At 40.0% G+C, this 23,008-nt stretch overlaps 1 long non-coding RNA gene across 1 annotated transcript in view; it reads left to right on the top strand.

The window, feature by feature from the left end:
• The window catches only part of LOC133470187 (uncharacterized), a 60,596-nt gene that overhangs the window by 2,876 nt on the left and 34,712 nt on the right, over positions 1-23,008 (top strand). Inside the window, exons 2-3 of the long non-coding RNA XR_009785903.1 lie at positions 1,393-1,495; positions 2,086-2,189. This is a non-coding gene — a long non-coding RNA (uncharacterized LOC133470187). The remainder of the gene's footprint in view (positions 1-1,392; positions 1,496-2,085; positions 2,190-23,008) is intronic.

Below are 23,008 nucleotides of genomic sequence, written 5' to 3'. Positions count from 1 at the left end.
CCCTGGCAACCAGTCCAGGGTTAGGCTGCAGCTTCTCCGCAACCCGAAAGAGAAAAAGGGATATAGAAAGTGGATGGATGAATACTTTGTAATCTCCAAATTTACCCAATGTCATATTGAATACTACAAAAACTAAAAGCACAAACATTGTCATCACATAGTACAAATGAAAAAAACATAATGTAAAAAAAATAAAAATAAATCGGGGAAATGTGGGATCGGTTATTACTGGACTCGAGACATGAGAAGTGATTTACTTTTCACTCATTTGAAAATTAATTAAAACACAACATTGTCTGTATGGGGGAAATCTTGCCCGCTCTGCTTCTGCCAAAGAACTGACTGGGTTTGGCTGCCGTCCCTGAGCCAAGCAAGTGTATGTGTTTGTGTGTGTGTGTGTGTGTTATTGTGTGATTGTTTGGAGTTTTCAGCCATCTGATGCCACAAGAATCTGGCCAGCTAGCAGGAGTCTGCGTTTGGCTGCCTTGACGCCTGCTACTTGACACTGCTGACAGATTTAACTCCCCTCTTGTAAAACAGCATGCAACTTGTTCTCTCCGCTCAGGAAGATTTGTGGAGATTCAGTTCGCTCAGAAAACACACACAAACGCACAGCTTCAGAGTTACATTGTTTAAATACTGACAAGCTTGATGAGCATTGATGTACAGATTCCACTTATGAGAAGATTCAACTTGTTTTGGTCTCTGAGTCCATCGTATCGTTACTGAACTCACACATTCATTGAATCTTTGAATAGATAATAAATCTAAATCTTTACTTGAGCTAGCTTTTGTCCAGATTATTTTTTCTTTCTGGTCCTGTTACTTGTTTGCTTAGCCACTTGTTGCTCAATCAAAACCTTCCACAAAGCCATTGGAAAAAAAAAAAAGTCAATATTTGAAACTCAAGGGCAGATGGTCAGACAAACATTTGCTACATTTGGTTTGCTCTCCAAACCAGTGCTAAAGTTATTATGAAACAAATTTATTATAGTAATACATATTTTTCACAGTTGAATTACAGCTTTGTATTAAATAGAGCAGAATAGAATAGATTAGAATAACTGCACAATAATGTGTTAGCATTACCAGTTGAGGAATCTTTTTGTATGTATGTTCATATATTCTTTCATGTACACTATATGGACACAATTTACGGTGCATAGCTCCTAATCATTTAATTAATCAATCAGGGGTTTAATTTGGCATTTTAGTTCCACTAAGAGGATCTTAATTCAGATCTCAATTCACAAATGGGTGGTCTCTTCCATTACCAGAACCTCATCATCACTTGTAATAAAAACAAATTAATAATAACTGGATTAATAAAGCACTGGTCAGTATATATCAACTACTGTATATAAGTTCACCAGGTCACAACTGTTCTTCCAGATGTTCCTGGTGGCCCATCGAAGAAACCAAACAGAAAGAAGTCTCCCCAAAAAGCAAGAAAAATCTCAAAATCTTCTTTATGGGAGAGTCCAGGAAATAACAAGTAAGTCTGAACTGTGAACAGGCACTTTTTTAGTGAAGGTATTATGAACTCTTTAAGACACAATCTTACCATTAATGTCTTTGCGGGTGAGAAGGAGGATTTGAAATGTAGAAAGCCAGTTCGGTAAAATCTTCCTAATTCCTGTCAGGACCTGTGCAGCAACATTCTTGACCAACTGGAGAGCCGGAAGTAGTGTTGCAAGGGAGATCAACAATAAAGTAGAAATCACAAAATCAGAGAATAACTCAAACCCGAGTCCCTTTTTGTGGTTTTCTTGCCTAGTCGATTAAATATGCATTTGACTTCATTTGATTAAAATGTCAAAATCCTCTAAAAAGTGCATTTCATTGCTAGGGGGAATGAAATCTTGGAACTGTGACTCATTCTGGCTGCTTAAAAGCTTAATTTGTCCAGAATGTATCTGAAATTAACTGTAGATAGTTTCAAAATGGCCAACTTTGAATTAATTAATGTCTTATTTTGGCCATATCTCTGTGCCAGCACCCAGTAAATGACTCCAGTGTCTCCAAGCATGCATATTATTCATTTTTGCTTTCCTCCCTCATCCTCTGTTTCGCTCCCTCTGTAAGACCTCCTGTCTCGTTTGCGTGTGGCGCACGGAGAAACAGATGGCACGGGCGAGGATAGCCGCCAGACGGAAGGAGGGAAAGCGAGAGAGGAAGAAAATGGCAAGGTAGGGAAATGGGAGGGTGGGAAAAACAGAGCAGATGTGTAACACAAATGGCCTTGTGGAATTTGCAACTCTTTCACGGCGCGTCTCGATTAAACTCCAGAATTGTTCTTATTATGCTCATCAGAGGCTAAGCAATGCCCTTGATGAGCTACCCTGGGCTACCTGTTTTGCTCATTAGCAGTCTGATTAAAATATGATTATGTATGTAAACGATGTTTTATTTCCCGCTTTGCTACAATCTTCACACCAAGTTCACATAAACTATATTTGAATCTCTCCAATTGTGTACAAGCAAGAGAAAACTCCCCAGGGCCAAATAGTGCGACATGGATGACCTTCTCTGGTGCAGTTTCTGCCTCCAACAATAACGCTCATCTCTCCACAAACAAAAAAGCCTCAGAATCTCGACAAGCTTTTTCAGCCCCCTTTCAAATAAACACTGACAGCCGTGTCATTTCTATATGAATAATTAATCAGAATTTATAATGATTATAGCAGTAGCCCACAAATGATCTTCACAAACAGTATCACAGTCATTTTACGGTCTCTTGCAAACAATGAATGGCAAGGATTAGTATGGGTGTCAGTGTACTGTATTTCATGTAATAGTGGCTTGTGGTGTTTATTTCTCAACTGCCAGACTGTCTACTTGAAGGAGGTGTTTATTTGTACAAATACTGATGGATAGATGGAGCTCGTCTCATTGCAGTCCGTTGGTGGAGCTCGACATGCTGATGTCTGTTGATTGGTAGATGGAGGGTTGTGATTTGTTACAGTTGAAATGAAATCATGTGACCGCTTCACATGATCAGTTTCAATTCACGTGTGCTTTTATTTGTTAGTTGGAGGCAAACCTAAATGAAATACTGACCATGAAGGTATGGCATAACAAACCGAATTACCATGTGGAAACGACTATTTTTTTTGACACACCTGGTGAGAAATTGGGACACAGCATCAATTAAAGTGTTAAATATTCCGCCTCTCTGTGGCAGCGAGCACAGGCTCCTGCTTACCTTAATGGGGGGAAAAATAGAGAAAAATGTATCAGCCTCAATAGAAAGTATTATTGGGATATGCGCTCCCTGGCCATAATATTAGGTACACCCGCATAATCCAATGAGGACCAATGCAAGAGCTATATAAAAATTCAACCATTACAAAGATAATGATTGACAGTCTCAGCGAGTTATTAATCATCCTGTTTGAAGACAGAAATTTTGGTAGAGCTCATTAGATGTCAGTGTGTGTCATCAGGAATCGTCTAAGTTGTCTACTCGATGTACTGTAAATTAGACAGCCTGGCAGCTTTCACGTGAAAGTTAATGTGATGACTTTGTCATTCATGATTGGAAACACAAACAAAATTAATGGGACACTGCTATGTGCAACAAATGAGAGATGAAAGTGCTATCCTGACACCATCCTCCACCTCAAAGCACGACACGGTCTCCAGTCCAGCAAAACCAATAATTGGATCAATCAAGGTCATCATCTCCGTCCAATGATGTTAGCAGGCTTGACTGAGCTGCACTGAGGGCACTTTGTTGTATTTTCACTGATTGCATCAGGCACGCAAATCTTAGCGTTAATAATGCTTCGGCTCCCCAGTCACTGATGTTATCTCGACTCATATACACCGAGGACGTCTTTATCAGCCATGGACACCATTTAGATCGGCATCTCCAGACAATACAACAAAGCAGACTGCTAAGTTAATTGTGCAAACAGGGAGGACCATTTTATCAAGTACACCTGCTCGAAGAGCTCCAATAAGCTTGTTAACACTACCCTGACCATTCTTGAGGCTTCGTGTGTGGAAATTAATGCAATTCGTGTAATAGCCCTCCAAAGCCGCATGACACCTGATCTACTATTAGCTTCTCAGGGCGGCGTTTGTACTCTCTTGAACCAACCCTGTTGTACATACATTCCTGACAATGCTGGTGATGCAGGTGTCATAGCCAGTATTCACGGTTTCACAATTCAGTCTCTGATGAACGTTTTCCTGACCGTTTTCCTCAATTTGACTGCTTGGATGACATTGGCAACTGATGACCATAATTCATGATTCATACACCTCAGTCTAACTCTGTTGCATGACTGACTACGACCCGGTTATGAAGGATTTTCTTAAACCAGAGGTGTGAAATTCTGGATGACTGTCGGGTGTTTTTGTTAATGCATATTAATTTTTAATGTTTTTGAATTTTAATCATTAGCGTTTAGCAATATGTAATACCTTTTAGCTTGATTAATTTTTACTATTTTGTTTTCAATTTTGATCATTATTGTTTCACAATATGTAATATATGATTGGCAGTGGATTGATTAATATAATCAAAAGGGGGAGCTGTGTTGGAAAATTTATGTTCGATGTATATATATATAAAACATTACTTCTATTAGTTTTAGAGAACTTTCACATGCCTTATTGAAATGTTTATCTTGTGACTAGTGTGCGCGTCATACTTGTTGCAGATTGTTTTGTTTTTCTCTCTCTATCTCTCTCAAGGGTGATTTTAGTCTGAGCTTCAGTAAGGGGTGACAACTCATAAGACTTGTACCTTTTCCTCTCTTTGCAAAGACTTTTTTTTCTTTTTGTAATAAAAACCCACAAAGACACTTCTTCCTCACTTATTCTGTCAGAAAAGGATTTGCCTAAATAAACTCCAATAAGCGATATATATATATATAATTATTATTTGGCTTTGCACGATCAGGATTTTTGGGACCAATCATAGAGGTTAAAAAAAACGATCCGATCACAAGATTGAGCAATGTGTCTATTTAAATGACCTGTTCATTTCCTGTATATACTTGTGTACTTAATTGCTCAAAAAATGATATTTACAATAACAATGTATCTTTGTTAATCTATTTATGCCAGTGAGGCATAGTGACCGACAGAACAAATGAATGGCCTTCTATTAGATGGCAGGAAGTACATAAAGTAATTAATGGATCCACTTTTTGTGACATTTTTGTTTGTTGCTGTGCCGTGAGATTTTCCAATTGTAATATATGTTCCTTGGCTCCATAAAATTTGGAAATCACTGCTCTAGTCAGGTCATGTATTTTAAACAGTCAAGTCAAACCAACATTACAACATGACAGAAATAATGGGTGCTAATTTACTGTAATTAAATAACTTTATTGTAATTAAATTACTTCACTCCCACCGAAACTTTAGAGCATGATTCGACTGAATGCCTGCATGTTTACGTACAACCGTTACTGCTAGCACCAGCTTTCTAGGCTAGATAATGTTTTGTTGCCTGCTTGCGAGCCGTATCGTATTAAAAGTACGTGAACATACCTCAAGCAAGCCTTAAACGAACATCCTCTCCTGTCCTGAGCACCGGTGACCACCAACACACGTCTTTCCCCATTTTGTCCTTAGAATACAGTCGGCACGATCCACTCTTGTTGTCGTCGCCACGGTAACGAGTGTATCTGGTCGCATTTGAGTTCAGAAGATAAAGCCCAATGATCGTAAAAAACTGGATGCGGTGGTATCGGAATATAATATTTTATTGCAGAAGTGTGACATAGTGCAATCATGAAAGACAAAATTTGTCTTGTAGTCTGATCCGGGCATTACGTGTTGTCTGTCTCAGGCGCGATGTCTGTTCCACACCGCCGCCATGTTTTATTTAATTTTATTTTTGAATAACTTTATTGGCCGTCTGATATTTACAGTACTACGTCAAAAGACACGCGACAAGCCTAAAAATAAACTAGCTTTTGGATTCAAATATACTGTGCACAATGGTGACGCGGAGTAAATGTCTTTTACAGAGCCGATCAATGACGTTATTGATCGGATCGGCGAATTATGACATTAAAGCCGATCAGATCGATGTAAAGTCAATTCTCAGTAAAAATGAGATCCAACCAGTATACTTTTGTCATCTAACCTTATTTTTGCTTTACTTCAATCACATGTATTGCTGTATGATATCTTTTTGATTTGGTATGATATAATTTCGAGACAAATCCAATTTAAAACAAATAATTTTAATTTGCATGTGCATTTCCATCCATTTTCTGAGCCGCTTCTCCTCACTAGGGTTGCGGGAGTGCTGGAGCCTATCCCAGCTATCAACTGGCAGGAGGCGGGGTACACCCTGAACTGGTTGCCAGCCAATCGCAGGGCACATACAAACAAACAAACAACAATTTGCACTCACATTCACACCTACGGGCAATTTAGAGTCTTCAATCAACCTACCACGCATGTTTTTGGGATGTGGGAGGAAACCGGAGTGCCCGGAGAAAACCCACGCTGGCACGGGGAGAACACGCAAACTCCACACAGGCTGGGCCGGGGATTGAACCCTGGTCCTCATAACTGGAGGCAGACGCTCTAACCAGTCGACCACCATGCCGCCCATTTCGTCATACGAAAAAAACCTATAGAAATTTACCACTGCAGATGGACAGTATACTGTTGATTGAATGGCACTGCATTATACACAGGGCTGTTTCAACTACGACTAGGTCAGGCCTCATGAACTAAATAATAGCTCATGCAGTTCTCTGGTTTGGAAGAGTCTGGGTGCTGACTTGAATGACATTGAAAGTAGAATGAGGCATCAGAGGTTGAGAAGAGGGGGCATTGGAGTAGAAGAAAAGAACCTCCCCTGAGCTATGCTGTATGATGTGTGATTGACAAGCTACACGCTAAGCTCACCTGAGCCTCTAACCTCTCTTTTTACATCTCCCTGTCGTGATCCTCTTCTTTTCTTCCCCCGGATATCTCTGGGAGAGGGAAACCTGAGGAGGGCCACAGTGGGGTGGAATGGCTTCAGGCTGCGACCTGCTCTAAGGGGGGTCACGGGGACACAAAGGCCATTCAGGTGAAGTGCTCTGAGCGGAGCTGAGACAGACAGGCTCCCAGCACAGATAGCATGAGACTAATGTACGCGCGTTTGCACTGTCAACGCCAACAGACTTGGTCGCAGTGATTGCACAGGGTGGGTGAGATGTGTTTGGGGGATTGCAGTGAAAGAAGGAGAAACAGAGTGACAGGTGAGTAAACACAATGCTCTGAAAGCCAGACTGAACATTCCTGAAATGTCTGGGCCAGCGTTGCAAATATTCCACACAAAAGTTGCAAATCCTCTTTATGGAGCCTAATCTTGGCCGAATTTAAGTCCTTGCAAACCACACACAAGTACTTGAGGAGCTCTTGCCTCACTTGGCCTCTCTGAAATACATTTACAATCTGCCGAGGCAGCAGAGGAATCAATATGCGTGTGTTTGGTGCACGTCGCTTCACAAAAGTGATGCAGACGGAATGCTGATGAGTGACTGAGGCGTCCATTTGAATTACAGGAGCAGCAGGAACAGTTCCACCTCTCTGTCTTATCTCATCTACAGAACTGGTCCATTCTTGTTCAGGAAGTAAATATAATTTTCAGCTTCAACACAGAAAGGCTGGATTTACACTCCAAGTCCAAATGCCCAATTCAGATTTAATGCCTTCATCACGGTTTTCTGCAATTTTTGAGTTGATTATTATTATTTTTTTTGTGCAGTTCAAGTGATGTATTTGTAAATGGCCAAATTGCACATTAACAACTATACCTACATTTATGTGTCACCTAGCACTGACACGTTATCTATATATCCAATTTCACACGTTTTTTCCCCCCTTCTCTTTTCTATCCGGATACTACCTCTTGGAGCAAAAAAATCAGAATTGTGTCACTTCAACCATGTACTGTAAATCCAGACCAATTTACAGAACCGAGGGCACTAAATAGAGTGAAGACGTTTCACAAGGCCCAACGAGCCCAATTTAGATCACATTAAATTGTACACCAAAGATATACACGTCTATTTTTTTTGTCATTAAGGTTTATGAATATAACAAATACCTTTATCTGGATCCACATGAAAATATAATGTTTTATTTGGAGCTTGCCCCCCTTTCCACAAAGTCTCTTGGAAATAGTATAGAATATTCTTTTCAGTAATCCTGTTGACTTAATAAAAATGGCAATGAATACAGTACCAGAGCCACTTTTCTGCTCCATTGCAGTCATGGTAACCTGTGGTCACTAATTTGTAAAGGACCTTATCATATTGCACAGCCTACACAATGTTATGGCCAGTGTGTGTATGCCGGAGAGGTTTTTACAGACATAAGCTTGAACGCTAAGGTCCATGTTTTGCCCCGGGCAGTGCTTGCGCACTCACTAACCAAAGTAAAGTCCAGTAAATGACTGGAATACAGCTGAAAATTTGATTTGTTATTCTAAATTTATTTGAGAATATGTTTCTGTGGCGGCATGGTGGGCGACTGGTTAGCACATCAGCCTCACAGTTCTGAGTACCGGGGTTCAAATGCCTGCCTGTGTGGAGTTTGCATTTTTTGCCGGTGCCTGTGTGGGTTTTCTCTGGGCACTCCGGTTTCCTCCCACATCCCAAATACCTGCGTGGTAGGTAGATTGAAGACTCTAAATTGCCCTTAGGTGTGAATGTGTGCGCGAATGGTTGTTTGTTTATATGTGCCCTGCGATTGGCTGGCAACCGGTTTAGGGTGTAACCCGTCTCTCGCCCGAAGGTAGCCGCGACCCTTGTGAGGATAAAGCGGAATGGAAAATGGATGGATGTTTCTGTGATCCCTGAGATTGCCTGACTTCTGCCTCATTTTTGGTCAACATTTGGGATTATGCTACTGTATTCCTGTGGTGGTCATGATGGAGGTACTTGGAGAGCCAAGTAATTTTTGAGGCAGTACTTGGTGTAAAAAGCTTGACAACCACTGTGTTACTTCACACATGTAGGAGAAATTTTTACTTGATAAAATCCATCCATCTTCTATACTGCTTATCCTCACTAGGGTCGCAGATGTGTCAGAGCCTATTCCAGCTGACTTTGTGCGAGCGGTGGGGAACACCCTAAGCTAGTTTGCCAGCCAATCGCAGGGCTCATCTTGACAAACAACCAAAGCCCAATGTAAATTGGCAACTTCTGGCAAAGGGCTCCCCTGCCGCACATAACAGAAAACAGCAGGGAGAGTCGACGGGGAATTCAGACAGACATACAGTAGGGAAATCAATCACAAATAGCCTTATGTTATGTTTATTGCAAGTGAATCATTATATAAAAAAAGTAATTTCAACATGATGCCATCTGCTGCCATACAGCCCCTCTTATCCCTAATGCTCATGCTGTCGGAAGCAAAGTTTTTCTCATATTCAAATGTACATTTAACTGGGTGAATTAAAAAAAAAAAAAAAAAAAAAAAACCGAAAAAACTTCTGGTACTGAAATGACAGCTTCCTTGTCTGTGGGTTTTTATTAATAATCACATAGCCTCTGAGGACATTCGAAACGGTGACAGTTTGGCAATCATTCCCCCTTTAGCCTCCTCTGCTGAATTGAAATGGAAAAAAGAGACATTGTTTCAAATTTCACGGTGTGTGTGTGTGTGCTCGCACGCGTGTGTGTGTGTGTGTAAGGTGGATAAAATGCTTGAGAGAAAGCCCTCCCCCGATGGTGGTGGCTCATCGTGAGTTGGCTTCGAGAATTAACCCTCTGCTCCCACGTGGAACTGACCGGGGAGCTTTCAGTCCGATCTTTTATTGTCACCTCGGGCTGCTTCCATATTGTAGATTTCTCACAGAGCAAAAAATGTTACACGTGACTAAACTGTAGCTTGTAATCTGTGTCTGACCCCCTCAACTCACCAGCAACAGCACCCCAACTCCACTTTTCTTCCCTCCTTCTCATCCAGCTTTCTCTCTCCTCATTTCGCCAAGCAGGGTTCACTCATGTGTCCGTCATTCTTCTGCCTTTTGTATCCGTAAGGTTTTTTTTTTTAAACTATTGAATGAAGCTTTCTCACCATCCCTTCACCTCCCTTTTCTCTCATTCTCCCCTCGCCTTCCTCATGCACTCGCTCGTCCGTCATTCACTCTAGGGCCTAATTATGAGATGGCTTCGAATAAATACATGTATTTCTTTCCCCCCTGAAAACCTGTGGGATATAGTGCGTGTGCTCTATTTGGCTGCACAGTAGGCTGAATTCAACACTCAAGGAGGTTTTTGGGTACCTCTGCAAAATGGAGTGGTCCGGCACAGGAGATTTCCTGGGCGCAGTAATTGTGCCTCATTAATACTCACTGTAATGCTGGGTTGCTAAACAGGCTACGCAATTAGGGGTCTGAGCCTTCAATGGGCTGGCTAATCAGGGGACAAAAGCTGCAGCTCAGAGGCCATTAGGCCCAGAGGAAGTGCTCTCATTGTAGAGAGCGGCCTGTGATGCCTTCATCTAGCACCAATCTGGGTGGGGCAGGCAGGTGGGGGTGGACCAGAGTGGGTGTGAGGGAGAGGGGGGTGGTCCACTATACACCTGAGATCATTCATTAGGGCATGTGAATGATACCTCCATCTTTAGACAAATGTTGCACCCTGCTTCTGAACTAGTCCTTCCTGTAGAAGATCTGTGTTCACACCAAACATTAATATGGGGTTCAGTTTGGTACACCTTATGTGTTTCCATTGGGTAACTCACCAAAATGTACTGCACCACTGCTGTACTTTTGAAGAATGGTCATAGTGGAGCTAAACGCACTACTGCCCACTATTGGTAGACTGAGAATTATGACTTCAATGTGAAAACAGGAGTGGAATGCGAAGAAACTACTCATTATGTTATGATCATTACCCATGTTACCATGCCTTGCCAAACCCAACCGTATCGTTTGGTGGAAATTTGTCTTTGGAACATCCTGTCTGGTTCCTTTAGGAGCAGTCAATTGTAATTTAAAGTACTTCCCCTCCTCCTCTGTCCATACTTCAAATTATCGGCTCAGTAGTTGGAAGACATTTTTAACCATCCGGGAAGTGAAAGAATAGAACATACCAACATTGTCTATGCTCTGGCCCACTTTTCTCCCACCTACAATATCTCTCTGCTGCCTTATCTTTCATCCTTGTTAATCTCATCATCAGCCAGGCTCGATAGAGTGAATAAATGACCTCTCCTGGCCATTAAAATTAAGCATTGAATCGATGACATGCAATTACCCTGTCTTTTATGAGAGGGAGACGTTGAAATCTTTCTCACTTACAGCAAGAGGGCGAAATAATATGACTGCTGTACTCATCAGAACTAGACAAAAAAAAAAAAAAGGGAGAGAGTGTATGAATTCCAATTTGGAAAAATCCCATTTATCATCATAATAAGAGCGCTGAGCCTGGTCCCTTTTCATTCAACTAAGCTTTATTCCCACAAGGAGGGGTGCCTTCCACTCATTATTTTCCTCGTTACCACCTCTGGATTCTAATGTGGATTATGTAAATGTTAAAAAGAGGTCAGGTCCAAACAAATATTCAGTTTGTTTACATGCACTAACAACTTTTAACTGACTATCTGACCAAGTTTGACTTTTTGAAATTGGAAATATTTGATCAAAAACTATATTCCTCTTACATACATTCATCAATTGAACATTGGAACCGTCTCTGTGTTTGAAAGATGGCCAACTATAACTTCATGTTAATTCCCAACTGAAGAAGACGAAGCCATGTAGTGGGTGTGATTGGACTGACAAGCAAGTAAATTCATGCTACATCAGATTGAAGAAGTCAAGTAGTCAAAGTATATGGATAGAAAAAAAAACCTACCTGTTTGTGGTGGTGCAACAATTATGAACCATTATGGTACTGCTTGTGACATGATGACTGAGCAAATCTGCGTACCAATTATGTACAAATTTGAAACTGTTTTTTTTCCTATCCACATATGAATTAAAATGGACTGAAAATAATGTCTATTTTCTTAGTCCAAGAAAATCAAAATCAAAAACATTGGTAAACAAATGTCTTCAACTGTGCCTGTTAGTACCCTAATTAAAATCATCTAAAATATTACTGTAATTTTAAGTGAGTGCAAAGACCATTCACAAGAAGAACAGTAGTGTATCAGTTTACTCAAACTTTACTAAGTCAAGTAAGAATGCCCATAAACAACAATTTAGACAACGTCGTGAACATTGTAATTGAAAAAAGCATTTACAGTGATGATCTGCGCAGGACATGTTCATTTCAAATAGAAAAACAAAGCAATCAGAGTGTATTTAATCCACTCTTATCATACCAGTCTTGATTTTTGATCTGCCTCCAAGGAGTACAAGTGGAAACGTGATTTCTTTTTTCTTTTCTTTTTATGCCTATAAGTGCCACCATCACCACAAGAGGCAAGGCAGATCTCCTTTGTGCGAAAACTAAACGCACGACATGTACAAAGTTGTAAAGTTATCACTTTTCCATTTGACTGGGCCAGTTATCAAGTTGCAACATGCCTTGCTGAATCCTTACCAGTAAACACACTGAAAGGAGCATCGTCACCACGTACAGTATAGCATTGCAGAGGCAAGCATAGTTTGGCCGAAGATCGATTTCCACTTGATGCAAGTAAACTGAGACATCAAAGTGAAGTGTGGAAACAGTGGAGTAAAATGTCAGTAACCAATTAAGTTGTGCATGTATACATCTTCTCAATGTCATGTCGCACATCCACGCATCATGGTAATTAATGATGAGTTATCACCTTTTAAAAATCAGAGGTTAACTCACTTTTACACGAAATTATTAATAACTAATAACACAACAATTAAGAATGTTAAATAGAACATTGCATTAAGTTGCTTGACCTACAACCTCCTCAAAAGCTGAGAAATTCTATTTTAGATTAGTTTTATTTAGTCTTCATGTATGGCATTTAACTTCTATTTAGACGGCATTACATATAAATGTTATTTAAACATTGCCTATACAGTTAATACATATTTTATGGTGCGAAAAATCAATGTTTGTAAAAATTAATAAAAGAAGAAAATTGTCAGAGATGTATTAGTTTCATATGTTTATTATTGTTATATATAGAATTTCAGAAGGCTAATATTTTTGTGCCAATCAAAAGTGAGCCTTTGTCAAGGCAGAATTTGCACTACTGTATAGCAATTCCCGTATTTTCCGGACTATAAATCGCTCCGGAGTATAAATCGAACCAGCCAAAAAATGCATAATAAAGAAGGAAAAAACATACATAAGTCGCACTGGAGTATAAGTCGCATTTTTTGAGGGAGATTTATTTGATAAAATCCAACACCAAGAACAAACATTTAATCTTGAAAGGCAATTTAAAATAAAAATAGAATAGAGAACAATAGGCTGAATAGGTGTACGGTATGCTAACGTAACACATTCAGCTAATGTTACATGATGCAAAAACAATGAACAGAGAACATGCCTGGTATATTAACGTAACATATTAACAGTTATTCAGATAACTATAGCATAAAGAACATGCTAACAAGTTTACCAAACCATCAATGTCACTCCAAATCACTAAATAAAATGAAATCTTCCTCCATGGTGTCACTTCTAAACAACTCCGCCAACTCCTGAGGTAGACGATGCGCCACTTCCTCTTCTACGTCGCTTTTGTCAGACCTAGAGCGCCCTCTTGTGGTTGTCAGTGTGAAAATAACGTGAAATTATATAATAATGTGTTAATAATTACACATATAAATCGCTCTGGAATATAAGTCGCATCCCCGGCCAAACTATGAAAAAAACTGCGACTTATAGTCCGAAAAATACGGTATATTGGATGTTTTAAAACTGCAGTTGTACCTGATGTTGTGGCAAATGAGTGTGCATTATGCTTTCTTTAGTTGCCATGGCCCCCTATAACCTAAAACACAACAGTGAAGAAAGCTAAAAAATATATTTTGGTTAAGATGTCTACAGACATCCAATTTCAGTGACAATTCTCTCATCCACTTTATGAATTGCACAAAAAACACTTAGACTGCTTGTTAGTCAAATACACATTTTGCTGCAGCACAGCAGCATTTTGACAAGCTGTTTAGGCTAAGCCTGAGTAAATCAAATTCTGAGTTTGCCTTCCCTCCCCACTAATCTCATTTTGTTTACCGCTAACACTAAGTACATTAGCAGCTGCAAGGTCTGTCTGTATTTACTCTATTTACCTTCCCTGAACGCTCTTAAACCACACAGGGACCAATGTTGCAGAATGAGGCTAACCAGCTGTATAGTCATGAACAACTCATTTTCTAATCTGACATAAAGGCAAAGATCCAGAGGCTGCAAAGCTCTAATCGCAATAAAAAACTGACAGATGATGTAGTTTTTGCTTAACTCAATGAAGATATTAGCTGCTTAAATACTGTAATTTATTCGTTCGCTTCTCTCCGGTGTTTATATGGGAAAGTATGACATGACAAGAGTGGAAATAGCAACCCCCCAACCCCTCACCCAGCCAGAATATAAAACAACAACAAAAACAAAGGAGTGGGTTAGATCACTGCAGAGCACATATCACAAGGATCTTTTAAGGATGTGACATTGGGGGGTCAAAAATCATCAAGTTTCCGTGCAACTGTGCTGTTGTATCTCATGGCCATTTAGAATGAATGGGGTTGGTATCAGATCTCACCTGTTGTGAACATCTACCTATTTGTTCACGGTTCCAGGCTCTGACCATGGCGCAAGTTCCCATAACCTACAACCTCCACGCCCCATTAGGCAGCTGCGTCACAGATGAACAATAAGCCAGGTTGCAGCATTGTATCCTCGTCTTGTGAAAAAGCTTGCATTCCGCATCCGTTGCTATCAAACACACTGGTCGTTTTGATTTATTTGTTAAATTAATGCATCAGCGTTTAACTCTTCTATACTATTCCACTCCATCTGTCTGAAATTCTGTATGACAAGTATGTGTTCAAAAGAAGTATAAAGGTCACACTGAAAAGGAAAAAAAAAAACTAAAATTATGCGCGAAAAGGCGTATATATACACACAAATTCTACCATTTTGAGTAACGAGGAAAGTAATTCATTACTCTCTGTAAACTGACGGTGACAAAGTCATGTCCTCTTTCACATTAAAAGTAAATTCTGCTTTATAGTCATTCACTATGTACGTAAATAACAACAAACATGTTCAAAACAAAACTAAGTACATGGTATAGTACAGCGTTCAATAGTATAAGTTTAAGAATACATTACTTATCATATCGGAAATAAATAAAATGCATTCAAAACCTTTAAAAATAGCCAAGCAGGATGTGAAAGTTTAACTTTTAAACCCTTTAAGAACAATACATCAACCAATTCGATTTCCCAATACCTCCTCATCTACTTAAGGATGTGTTGATTAGTATGAATGTACTTAACATGAACAATACTTCTTTATCGACAGACTATGTACCACTGTCATTTAAAGTAGCTGTAATCTTGCCTAATGCATGATCATACAGGGTTCAGTTGGTCTCTTATGTGTAAAGTGCATCGTTCTAGACCTGCTTCATATGTTAGGTGCCTTGAGATAACTTCTGTTTTAAAATTGACGCTGTATAAATACAATCGTATTGAGTTGTATTTTGATCAGTTGCAAAGCCTAGATGAAATAAATCCAATAATTTGGTTCTCACTTACATGATTGCTTGCTCATTGCAAATACATGATTAGCAGCAGTTGGTGTGCCTGCAGATGCGACCTATTGTCTTGTTAATGCTGTTGCCCAGTGTGAGTAGATTAGCTGGCAGGTTTCACATCTCTAGTCGAAGACACACTTAACAAAGTATGTGGCAGCATCCTGCTAAATTCCCCAGAAATTTACAGGTTTTTTTTGTTTTTTTGGGGGGATCTTGCATTAAAATAAAATCATAAATAACCACACTGTACATTTTACTCATAAATATTTCCAAATTAATATAGTTTCAGTATTTACCTGTAGTGTTTAAAAGCAAACAAGCAGCCATTTAATCTAATTTATAGAACTCCAGCAGTATTCCATTTTGGTATATTAAAGCAGGCTTCTTTTTCATTGCACGGCTGCTAAAAAAATATAATTTTGCAAGATTTAACATGGTCCAAATGATGTATAATTTTCTCCTCTGGCAGCACAATCCGTATTTCTCAAGGAAACCATCAGGAAGAGATTTTCCTCCTGCCATGTGCATACTTGGTCTGATCTGAGTTAATGATCTTGTGGGCTCCACTTTGTGTGTTGCATGTAGCCTCCATGTCCACTTACAATGACTGGTGAGCGTATGGCTGTTTTACGTACTCCGATGAAATTGCATAGGAAATTATAAAATATTGAAAAGGGAAGTTTTTATTAAGGTGTTTATTTCTGTGGCGGCACGGTGGACGACTGGTTAGAGCGTCAGCCTCACAGTTCTGAGGACCGGGGTTCAATCCCCGGCCCCGCCTGTGTGGAGTTTGCATGTTCTCCCCGTGCCTGTGTGGCTTTTCTCCGGGCACTTCGGTTTCCTCCCACATCCCAAAAACATGCATGAATTGGAGACTCTAAATTGCCCGTAGGTGTGAATGTGAGTACGACTGGTTTTCTGTTTGTATGTGCCCTGCGATTGGCTGGCAACCAGTTCAGAGTGTACCCCGCCTCCTGCCCGATGATAGCTGGGATAGGCTCCAGCACGGCCGCGACCCTAGTGAGGAGAAGCGGCTCAGAAAATGGATGGATGTATGTTTTTTTTTGTATCCTAAAGCTCTATGGTGACAAGGAACAGCAAAGGGTTAAAAAGGTGGATGACCTACTGGCTTGGCATGCATAGATCAGTATTTTCCGTCACTTTTGCAGGTCAGTGTGAACTGCATTTTTTTCCACAGCATTGACGTCTGTATGTGAAATGTAAAGGGAAGAAAAACAGTCCTGTTTTTACTAGGTTGCCATTATAATATCTACAGAATATATGTAGAGAAAGTGTATGTATGGATTTTCAAGTCTTGACTGTCCCCCCCCCCCCTTTATTTATTTATTTAAAGTGTCCTAAAAGGGGTGGCACAATGAAGAAGTGGCTGGCACGTCTCCCCCAGAGTCAATAAGTTCTGGGTTTGAATCTTGGCTCAAGACCTCCTCTGTAGAGTTTGCATGTTCTCCCAGTGCTAACATGCATGTTAGGTTAATTGAAGACTTTATATTGTACTGTACATACTGTAGGTGGTTGTGTGTCGATACAGTATGTGGCCGGCAATTGACTGGTCACCAGTCCAGATTCATACCTGCTTCTCTCCCAAAGTTCAATGGGATAGACTCCAACTCACTTGTAACCCCAATCAGGACAAGCAAGGACAAATTGCATGGATGGATGTCCTAAAAACAGACAAGCACTTCAAAAGTTACATATTAGTTCAGTAGTAAAAAAACAAACAAACAAAAAAACACAATTAGTGAACAGAATACAAAACATTTAAAAATTATATTCTTTTCTGGACCTTGGTTAATATTAAAAAGCATGGTACACTACTTGGTTTAGGTACCAGTCAGCCACCTACCAAAATGTATTATTATTATGATATTATTTATTATTAATTTATTACATTCATTTATTCATGTCAAATTGAAGCAGTTTTCGTTTAGTCAGAATATAAACAAGTATGAAAACATAACTAGGGACCGAAGGTGTCACACTTCAGGTCAGAGTAATGTCTTAATCCTGCAACATATTTTCCTGCAGTCTTTTCACCATTTCCAAGAGTGCACACCAGTGAATATACTTGTCAGTTAGTTAAATATTTATAGGGATGCCAATGCCTGAACATTGTGTTATATTTTAACCAAGCCCATTGTTAAATATTCAATCCCATGAAGGCAAATATAACATTCCTTTAACTGTATATTTGCCTCCCAACATGTTATACCTCCTTTCTTTGGCTCTTGTTGATTCTTGTCCCCAGACGTCTGCTTAATTGCTACCTTAGCTGTGCTCCTCCAAGTGTGAATAGACACACTTAGAGTAACACACCTCAAATAGAATATTTACAGTAAACCCCTTGATATATTGCAGTTCATAGTTTGTGCTTCAGTTACACGTATATCACAGATTTTTAAGCAACTTTTAATTTTTCTATTTTTTCTATTTTATTTTTATGGGGTTTTACTAAATGTAGAGACGTGTGCCTTCGTGCAGTACCACAATGTACTGCAAGATGCCGGCCAGCACCGAGTTCTACTGGAAGAGATGCAGTATATTACCAGTACCGCGTTTTGCAGTTTTAATATTTGTTGCTCCCACAGTGTAGAGAGAATATAAGGCTATTCACATATACACTGTACATGTTATTAAAATCTGTCTGTCCACGAACATAGTGTAAACATATTTGTATCAGTTCACATACACACACGATGTAAACACCTTTGTGTCAATTCATATATACTGTACTTTTAATATGAGCATACATAATATGTCTAGTCACATACACACATCATGTACAGAATCCATCTGTCCATTTCTCATAAATACAAAAGAATACAATATCAGGCAACCTGGAAAACATATCAACAATGCATTTGTATCTGTTAATGTTTCTTGTTTTGGGAGGGAGGTTGCATCATGTGTGCGTGTGTGTGTGTGTGTGTGTGATCAAGAAGCGAGAAAGTTGGGGGTATTCCTCAACTGACTATCCACTGGATGATTTGGAATGTGATGCTAGTATTGACGAGCTGTCTTTGAAATACCTGACACACCATTTGCAATTCTACACATCTGGCTTTGCATTTAATTGATGCAACCTGAACATGTATGTGTGGATGCCCACTTTTTTATACAGCCTAAATCACCTAAAAATGTTAATTGACGGAAAGTGCGAAGTGGTACATTCCCTGGGACAGAACCATGAATCGAAAGTTCTGTTGGAAGAAACAGAATTTGGAGGGTGGACTTCTGTCTTGTCCAAGTATAGCTCTGACAGGGACATTTCACCTGTGGCAAGTGCCTATAGAATCATATAGAAGATTGGAATGTGATTTCAAAACAATTTATTACTTCTTTGTCTTTGTTTTCAATTAAATACTGTATGGGTGTAATGAAGTAAACTCAACATGTCATAACACAGGAATAATGGTCCGTAATGTATATGAATTGATTAATATAGATTTGAGGAATGCTTTTACCTCATTGGAATTCGTGCCGTACAGACAGAGGCGACTCCATCTCACTTCAGGAGGCACGTAGCAGATAGACAAGCTGTCACAATCGTTAGCACTGGAACTTCATCTTGTTAATTTTGTGGATGGGAGCACGAGTATTTGCCCTGTGGAAAACTAAACACACTCTCAAAGCCCCCACCGCAACCCACCTGGCCACAGAGAAACACGGCAGGCAGGTCTGGCTCACACATAGCCTGGAGTCATATCAGACCCAACAGCCTGGCTGGAGTCAATATGGCCGCGGGCGAGAAAAAAAATGATGGCGGCTTTGGTCCCCTTTAGTCCGAAAGCATCGCTGGGCAAAAATTGAGCACTGCATTCATTATGATTGAGGTTTCCTACATTAAGCCACCGCCCCAACCCAAACCCAATACACACCGCACATTTTAAATTTTTGGCCTCCCTCACTCCTACTTCACAAACTATGATTCTGTCTAACTTTCATTTCTGCAAGATTATTTCAATTTCCCTCTTTTTTTCCAAAGTCACCTGTGTGTGTGTGTGTCTGCTTTGTGACACATTTGATTTGACAGCAGATGCCTATCGGTCCCTTTCTGCTGTACTTATAGACTTTAAGAGGATAGTCTTGCGTATGAAATCAACAGTTTTCCCATCATTCTCACCAAATCTTTTCCCTTGCAAAATGTCTTTTTTTATTTTTTCCCCAACCAGCTTGGAGACGCTGTTGTTGAATATGGGTGAGTCATACATGTCAGTGAAACAAGTACTGAACTGGGATTCAGGACAGTGAAGACATTAATGAAAAATTAAGGTCGAGGTCAAGCGGGCGGAACGGTAACTGACTGGTTAGCACATCTGCCTCACAGTTCTGAGGACCGGGATTCGAATCCCGGCCCCGCCTGTGTGGAGTTCGCATGTTCTCCCCGTGCCTGCGTGGGTTTTCTCCGGGCACTCCGGTTTCCTCCCACATCCCCCAAAAAAACCCATGCGTGGTAGGTTGATTGAAGACTCTAAATTGCCCTTAGGTGTGAATGTATGCGCGAATGGTTGTTTGTTTATATGTGCCCTACAATTGGCTGGCGACCAGTTCAGGGTGTACCCCGCCTCTCGCTCGAAGATAGTTGGGATAGGCTCCAGCACTCCCGCAACCCTTGTGAGGATAAAGCGGATAATGGGTCGATAGCTGAAGCAGGTACACACATACAGATTTTTAACAACTTATTATTATTATTTTTTTTAGATTTTAGCAATTATTTAGGAATTAATTTCCACGTGTGTGCTTATTGCTCTTATAGTGTTCCATACGCAAGGTGACAGCACAGTACCTAGACTGACTTGTGAGAGGCAGCATAGCTCCACAAGGCATCCATACTGCTGCAAAATACAAAGAAGAAAGAGTAGTTGTATAAGAAGAAATAGAAGCCTGGGTAACTGTTAGTTTTCTCGTACCTACATCGCGGTTGGAAACCCGTCATTTTTGTTGTGGTTAATGTCCCTTGAAAAGTGGGAGGCACAAACCGTTCACCTTATTTGAATGTATACACCCTCAAATGAAAGCTGAACTGAAGCAGTTAAAGCACATCTTGTTCCTTTTTAATTTTGAATCCATTGTGGCGGTGTTCTGTTTGGAGACAAAAAGAAAATTGTGTATTTATGGACCTGACTGTAATTCACGATTGTCGGCACAAACGGTTTTCCGAGCTGATGCAGAAGAAAAATTAACTCCTAACACACCCCAGACCATTGGATAACTATGTGTAAATGTTGATGAAAAGACATCACACATTTCCTTTTGTTCCCCGCAGCTTGTCACAGTGTCTAGCAAGGTAAAACCTATCTCTACAAATTTTATTATACTAAATCATCGATCCATCCACCCATCCAATCCCAGCTGACTTTGGGCAAAAGGCAAACTACACCCTGCACTTATCATCAGAGAGTTAGAGGGCTCATTTAGAGACAGAAAAACATTTAAACTCACACCAAACTGAATGCACGCTGCATGCACTGATGTCAGGCAAGTGAACCACTACACCTCAATGAGTGCATTTAGGCAACTTCATTGATATTTTAGATTGAAATTAGCATCATTCAATATAAAACATAAGTTGACTACACAAAGATATCAGTGGTGACAATATGCAACCTAGTGAAGAAGAGGTCAAGCAGAATTCTTACCTGAGCTGTTAAAAATTTGAGCAAAAGAAAAAACACTTCAAGCAAAACGTTGGTACGGAAAACCTGCCTTGACTCCTCAAACAGAATACGCAAACACAAACCACTTTATTGAAGCGAGTGAACGTCGCTGTCAAATGTCTGTTTACCTCCCTCCTGCGTGTTCCCATGGCACAAACCTCTCAACAGAAGAAGACTTTTCCAACTGAAAGATGTCTTCAAAACAGTAACGTTTTACAGTTTGCTGCTCAAAATGCAGGAACGACGTGCCGCAACCCCAGAGGACAAATTTGAATCAAAGGAACGCTGTGTGTGTGTATTTTTTTGGGGTGACGAAAATCTTCTTTACAGTAGGGTTGCTGAGTCTTGGTTTTAAAACTTCTTAGTCTCCGACTCTGTCAACAAGGCAAAGGGTCACTTTAAAGCAGGTCTGTCAAACTCATTGTGGGCCACATTGCAGTCATGGTTTCCCTATATCATCTCATCATGTTACTACGTATACGTACACAATTGCCCCTGGATTTCATTGTTATTATATATGTTTTTAAGAACAAACTGGGAAATCAGAAGTCATGGAAAATTGCGGTGTGCAAATATGTACAGCGATTATTCAATTTATGTTAAGTGATTTTGTGAAAGAAATGCTTGTAATAATGGCAAAAGTGAAGAGAATTGCCATTTTGGTACAGAATTTCTGCCAAGTTGAAAGTAACAAATCAATTTAGCAAGAAACATGACGTAACACACTTTATTTGAGTGCCAGATCTGGAACCCAGACATTCAGTTTGAATAACCGTTTTTGTTAGGAGTTATTTAGATTTTTCAAAATCTTTCTTGTTATGTGGGGAGAATCAAATTAGGAGGTTTTGTGATGCAAGATATACAGTACACTTCAAATATTAACATAAAAGTGACCATATGCCTATTCTTTGCTCTGATGCAGAGCAAATTTTTGTGTCACCCCTGGTCTGCAAGTCAGCATAGCCCAACGTCCCGATATAGATTTTACTATCATTAAAGGTCAGAGGACAAAGATTTTTAAATTTTTCTTGATAACGCTACAACCCCTTTACAAACCATATCGGCCATTTCAAAGTGATTATATGGCAGATATACAGCAGTTAAATCGATAAATATGATACAGAATGCGCCTTCTGCTTTTTGCATCCCGCACGTTCTGGTCTTCGTCTCTTTCCGGCACTGTGACGTCACATGAGCCAAACAGCCTGTTCATTCGCCGTTGTGTGTTATTGTTCCATGCTGTTGTTCTGTCCTTGTATGTTCTCATATGTCACGATGGTTTATTGTGTGGCATTTGGTTGTACAAATGGTTGAGGCAGCGGCAAGAGTTTTTTATTTTTGGCTTTCCAAGTGAAGAAGGAATACGTGACCAGTGGATAGTGAACGTCCCTCGACAGGGGAAGAAACGTGGTCAGCTATGGGTGCCTAGCAAGCATTCCAAACTCTGTGCCGATCACTTTGAACTGCCGTGTTTTGAGAAAGCATTGGATACACAGGTGCAGTTAGGCAGTGGCTGAAACCAGCTGTGGTGCCAACTATTTTTCCTATGGCCATCGGGACCTCCACCGCCAGCAAGAGAACTAAATCTCGCAGCACCGTAGCTGCGCAGACAAGAGGTGAGCATTTCCTTGTATATACCTACGACTCTATTATGGTTACTA

This window comes from Phyllopteryx taeniolatus, chromosome 20 (genome assembly GCF_024500385.1).
Source record: "Phyllopteryx taeniolatus isolate TA_2022b chromosome 20, UOR_Ptae_1.2, whole genome shotgun sequence".
Taxonomy (NCBI): Eukaryota; Metazoa; Chordata; class Actinopteri; order Syngnathiformes; family Syngnathidae; genus Phyllopteryx; species Phyllopteryx taeniolatus.
The sequence above is the reverse complement of the archived record's forward strand: the minus strand, read 5'-3'. Positions and strand labels throughout refer to the sequence as shown.